Below are 6,172 nucleotides of genomic sequence, written 5' to 3'. Positions count from 1 at the left end.
CTAGTGATCAACTTGGAACTTGTCCCCTTTTCCCTCAGGAGTTGAAGTTGGAGCCTTATCTTTGCCAACCCATTCATAATCTCTTTGCTAATCGTCTTTCGGCTTTCCACATTTGTGTGGATTTCCCAGCAATTCTCTGTTAGGGTGTCTTGAAAAACTTATGCAAGTGAAGCTGGTGACAGTAAGCATGGCAGTCATATCCCCAGCTTCACACCTGGGTTTCCACTTTTGATCTAAGTAAGCAAGACTTTGCTTTGCATCTTAGCTGCCATACCCGAGTCATTATTGTAGCGTCTCTCCTGCCACATGTCTGTAATTGGGGGCTGCTTTGTACTCAGGTTTTCTAGATACTAAAGTTTGTTTGAACCCCTCAGTCTGTGTTCCTACCTGTAGTTCTGTGATGTGAAGTACCTGCCTGCCTAGTCCCTTCCTTGCCTATTGCTAACTTTTAAATTTGGTTGCTCCTGGCCATTTGGGATATCTCTCTGCCTAGTACTCGACCTTCCAGATGTTGTCTACTATCTGCTTTGACTTAGACTCATCCATATATATATATATATATATATATATATATATATATATATATATATATATATATGTCTATGGAAGATTTTAAATAAAAAACTATGCACCACACAAGTACAAATTTAAAAAAAAATATGCAAGTAAAAAGGTCTAAAAAAAAGAGGTGATTGGGCATCTGAGAGTCTAGACATCCTTTATTTTACATGGTGGAGATTCAGTTACCTGTGTTTTCATTTTCTTCCTGGGTGTGACAGTAACTATATTCCCCAGGCTCCCGTAAGGTAGGTGTGGCCCTGTCACTGAGTTCTGGACAATTAAATACAAGCAAAAGTGATGTTCCTCACTTCCAGGCCTGGCCCACAGAAACCGCCCACTGGTGAGCCGCCTTCTCTTCTGCCTGCAACTGAGGGAACTCCAGGTCTCAGAGGAGAGCAGAGCCATGCCTGAAGACTGAGCTCCTGAAGGACTTTATGAGGCAGAGTCACTGCCTCACCACAGTGCATGGTGATATGAGCAAGAATGAACATTTTCTTGTCTTAAGCCACTGTGTTTTCAGGGTTTATCTGTTACAACTGGAGTTGCTGACCATAACCTCTCCATTACATCTAACTGCCTTCTTTGTTTCTGGGGTTTCAATCACAGGATTTGAACCCACCTGTTTTCCCTGTCCTTACTGATGGAGCTCCAGTTATGCTGTCACACCCTTCACTTTTCTTCATCTGTTCAGAACCAACTCCGTTAAAATGAAAAACAAAAGCAAACATAAAAAACATCCTTTAATGCTGTTTCCCTGTATAATTTCCTCTCTTATTACTTCCCACCTATCTCTGCCTCCCAGAGTAATTTGGGTATACTAATTCTTGGCTAGTTTTTCCTTGGTCTCTTACAATTTACTATGCTCTGCCACTTTCTAGATGGGTGACCTTGGGAAAGGAGTTTAATCTTTTCATGACTTAAATTCTCAACAAAGATAATATCTTACCTCAGAAGTATGTTGTCACAATTAAACAAACATTAGTTACTTCAATTAAAAAAGCATGATTATAGCACAGCCAGCATGGCTCAGGGGTTGAGTGTTGACCTATGAACCAGGCAGGAGGTCATGGTTCCATTTCTGGTCAGGACACATGCCTGGATTGCTGATGGATCCCCACTGTGGGGCATGCAAGAGGCATGATTCTCTCTTATCATTGATTTTTCTCTCTCTCTCTCTTTCCTTTCTGATATATATATATATATATATATATATATATATATATATATATATTGAAAAGCATGATTATAAAGTGTATGCCATATACTTTAATGTAAATATCAACTGGATATTAATAGATCTTTATTTTGTAAAATGTGAAATTTGGCAAAATGTACGCATTCCATAGACGCTCCTTCCCTTTATTCCTTATCCCTGCACTCTCTATTCTTAGTATGTTTGGGGGACAAAGGACTGAAAATGCTTCTGCAAAGTGCTGCTGTTTGCTGTGCATAGGAACCTGTAACATTCATTCATGCATTCATTCATTCATTCATTCATTCATTCATTTATTCGTTTATCAAATAGTCATTGGGTGCTCATCATAGCTAGTGTTAACAGGGATGGAGACAGAATGCCATAACTAATGTAAAAAGCTGACAAAGTTGGTTTGGTGGCTGCCTATCCTGAGGCTAGGAGAAAGATGAGAAAAAGGACCACAGGGAAGGTCTTTAGCTGGGTCATACAGAATACTGCCAGTGAAAGCAGAAGCAGCAGAAATCCAAGGTATGCCATTTATGTTCATAACTCCTTCCTTCTGCCTTGGAATAAAAATATCATAGGAAATTATTCTTTAAATGTGACCATTATGTTTTACTTCTGCTGATATTGAAGTTCATTCTTATTCCTGGAGGAAACAGGTGAAGGTGGAAGGGAGGTGGTGGTCTGGGTAGGGTGGAGACACCCGCCTGGAATTTAACATTTTCTGTAGGCAGTCTCTTCAACTGTAGATATGAAATGGGGCTCTTTGAAATGCTAGTGAACTAATAATTTTCTTATGAATTAAAAACTGGCACATGCTTTTCCTTTCTTCTTTATAAAGTAGCCATTTAAACATCTTCCAGTGTTGGAAGTATTTCTAGCTTAAATATCTCAGAACTTTTAAAATTAAAAGGTTTAGTGTTTAGGGCAAAGAGCTCCTGTCCTGTTTCAGGTAACCAGGGCTGAACCTTTACCATCCTGACGTTTCCTGGCACAGGGACAGGTGCCATGTTTTACAGCCACACGGAATGAGGTCATCACCAGCAATAGAGGCATTGACGTCTTTCTCTAAGTTATTCACAACCTTCGGGCCCACATGTGTTCATTCCTGGCTGACAACTCTTTGCTATATTCAATTGCTCTTGTTAATTTCATCGATTTAAAAAGAGCAGTTCTGCTTTCTGCTTGCCTTTAAGGTAGGCACAAAGACTTATGGGTTTCCTTCACTTCCACTCCCTGAAGTTGATGATATTTTCAATAAGTAATCTTATGTTTTGATCCTCTATGTTGCATTATAAATGTGTTCAAATGTAAAGGCATAGGTATCTGGCTGTACTCATGGTATAATATACCTGTGTGTATAAAACTCACATATATATATACACACATGAAATTCAATGTACATATACATTATACATATGTGTTTTCAGTATTACTTGTAGTCATAGGCACATTGCTGATGCATACTAAAATTTACATGTACATATGTGAATGTTTTATGTATATATTTTTACACAAAAGCCATATTTGATGGATTTTTTTTATCAGGACTAATTTCAGTCCATGTCTCAGCACTTAAAACCTGGGTAACTTGATCAAGTAACTTAACTTCCCTAATCTTCAGACTTTATAGCAATAAAAATCCTTATATCATTCCCATGGAATATTTATGAAAATCAAGACCACAGTGCTTGCCCTGCTGTGAGCTTGGAATACAGAGAAAGATAAATGATATCTTCTATTGGTTGATACGATTTTGTATGGGTATGCAAAGCCATTCTCTAAACAGAAATTTGTTCCCTTTTTATATATAATTTCTAGTTAAATAATGGTTAACCCAGAGCTTATTTTTATATTTAATTCATGTTAAAAACCTTCCCAGACCAATTGACTCCACAGGTTATCTAACCATAACCCTAAGCCTTTAATAGGAAGAATAGGCCACTTCTATAGGCTCAGTTGGTTCAGAGAAATCTGGAGTTTCAACATTTTTTATTGTATCAGCTGATTTATCTCCATCCATGTTCTGAATCCCATTCTTTTCCAAACAAGTCCCAGACCTTGGCAAAAACTTTAACCTTTCATGGGCCTCAGATATTCTTACAAGTAAATTAATTTAATCTTTGATTGTTAACACTTTGAGATTTTTGTTAGTCCTCCCCCCCCCCCCGCCCCCCGAATGATAGTTTTTAGCAATGGTCCTTCAATTCCATTTTCATTGTAATTGTTATTTCTCCTACATGTTTCAGATACTTGGTACCAGCTACGCATTTGCTTCAACAAGTACAGCCCATCTAGCTCACCACTGCGGAAAATTTTAACAATTGCTTTGCCATCTTGTGCCTACTGTCAGCCAGGCTGCCAATAATTCAGCTCCAAAATATCATTCTAGTGTCTACTTTCTTGGGCCCCTCCTAGCACCAGCTGGTCCAGGTTGGGTTCTCAAAGTAGATTCTGAGACAGAGATTAAAATGTAGGAGGTTTATCAGAATGTGCTCTTGGTATCAAGGGAAGTGAAGGGGCAGGGAAGAAGCAGGGCTGGCTAGAAGGAGAAGATGAGTTGTGATTCAGTGGAGGCCCTAAGCCAACCCATCAGGGAGATTGACACTATAGTGATTTTTCCGACTTGGGCCAAGTTGTCCTCTCATTGATCTCTCATTGCATGTGGTCCAAGTTGGGAGAGGCGGCTCTTCAGGCTGGAAGTTCAGCGCTTTCTGTGGGCAGCACTTCCAGCACCGGAGAAAGTGAAGCCTTCATTCCTGAAGGGGGATCTTGGTTCTGCAATTCAGAGTCCACAACCACATAATTACACCTGTAAATTATAACTGTGGCAAAATGAAGACAGCTTTCAAACCTGAATGTTCTCCATCTTATTTACTGTTATTCTGACGTCTTCCAATTTAAGAGAACTCTTTGTGGTTATAAATTTTCCTGGGCTGGTTTCTTTCATATCCATAAGCATCAACTATAATTTTTTTTTTTTGGAATGGCTCCCTTTCCAGTATAAGAAGTTATATGAAAGCATGATTTATCCTTTTTAAAAACAATCATTCTGCCAACACATACCAAGGGCTCCCTAATGTTTATGAAATGGCTGTTGTCTGGGTGACACCATAATGTTTATTTGTCAGGCTTGCTATAGATCAGTTTACTTCTTGCAAAAAAAAAAAAGTATTATACTAAATGATAAAGACAACATTGTAGATATCCTCATATTATTATTTTCTCTCTATCACTTCATTTGCATACAAATACCTAAAGTTTTAAAATTTATCAAAACAATTTAGAGAAGACTCCACAGTAAATGGATCTTTTAGGTAGCTTAAAGTAGCCTTTCTGAAGGACTGAACCAAAGGGGAGATTAAATTACTTTTAGATTATGCTTATCCAAAACGATTTTTTGTGTTCTATTCGAGTTAGTTTCCAGGTGATTGAGACTCTTCACTCTTCAGCACCTCTCATAGGCTCTCGTGGTTCTTACTTAAAATCTGAGTATCATGTTTGCGGCCCATTTGTGATCTCCACGTCAATTCAATTTTTCTAAAATAAGATTTGGCATTACCCTTAATACCTGTATATTTCAAAACTTTTACATTAGATTTGGAAATTGCCCTTGTTTCTTAATAACATTTCTAGAGAGAGACAGAGGAAAAAAATGTATTATACTTTTCTTTCATTTCAACATCTATGATTGTCTTTCTATAAGCTCATTTTCTTAGCAATGGGAAAACTTTTCTACTCAATTGGATAGTGGCCAGTAGTTTAGGAATTATCAAAACACAGCAGAAAAAAAATATTCTTTTTCTATCTTCCAGGTCTTTAAAAAATTAATGTGCCTTTAGAAATTACCCTAGAGATGTTTACAGAAAATTGTTGGTTTGGGTGGAAACGCGCCAGGTGCACATTACCACGAGTGAACTGGTGGCAGGTTTGCCTTCTGCAGCTCCATTGCATTATGGGAAAACCATTGTCTCCATCCAAAGAAGGCACTGCCCAAAGCCCCAAATCTGAAACAGGGATTAATAAAGCGGTAAAAGACAATTCAGCACTATTTTCTGGGGAATGGAACATTTCTGTAAGATTCATTGGAAGGCCTAGCCATGAATAAATAATGCAAAACTCCTTACGTGCCAAGCTCTGCCATGACACAGCCTCCTCTGGTAAAGTGTATGATCTACCATAGACTTCTCTTGATTCTTTTGAAACAGAATTTTTGCTCCTGGAAATATTAGTGTTTATAGCATAATTCTATATATGACATAGTTCTGGGAAATAAATCCAAAGTAGAAGTTATTGGAAAGTTGTTTTATAATATTAATAAACATGTATTTTAAACCACACCTAAAGGTGAAATGTGATTACTCCTGTTAAGGGGCTGAATTGTGTCTGCCTAAAATTGACATATTCAAGTCC

The sequence above is a fragment of the Pipistrellus hanaki genome (assembly GCF_964339955.1).
Source record: "Pipistrellus hanaki genome assembly, chromosome: 8".
In the NCBI taxonomy this organism is placed as follows: domain Eukaryota; kingdom Metazoa; phylum Chordata; class Mammalia; order Chiroptera; family Vespertilionidae; genus Pipistrellus; species Pipistrellus hanaki.
The sequence above is the reverse complement of the archived record's forward strand: the minus strand, read 5'-3'. Positions refer to the sequence as shown.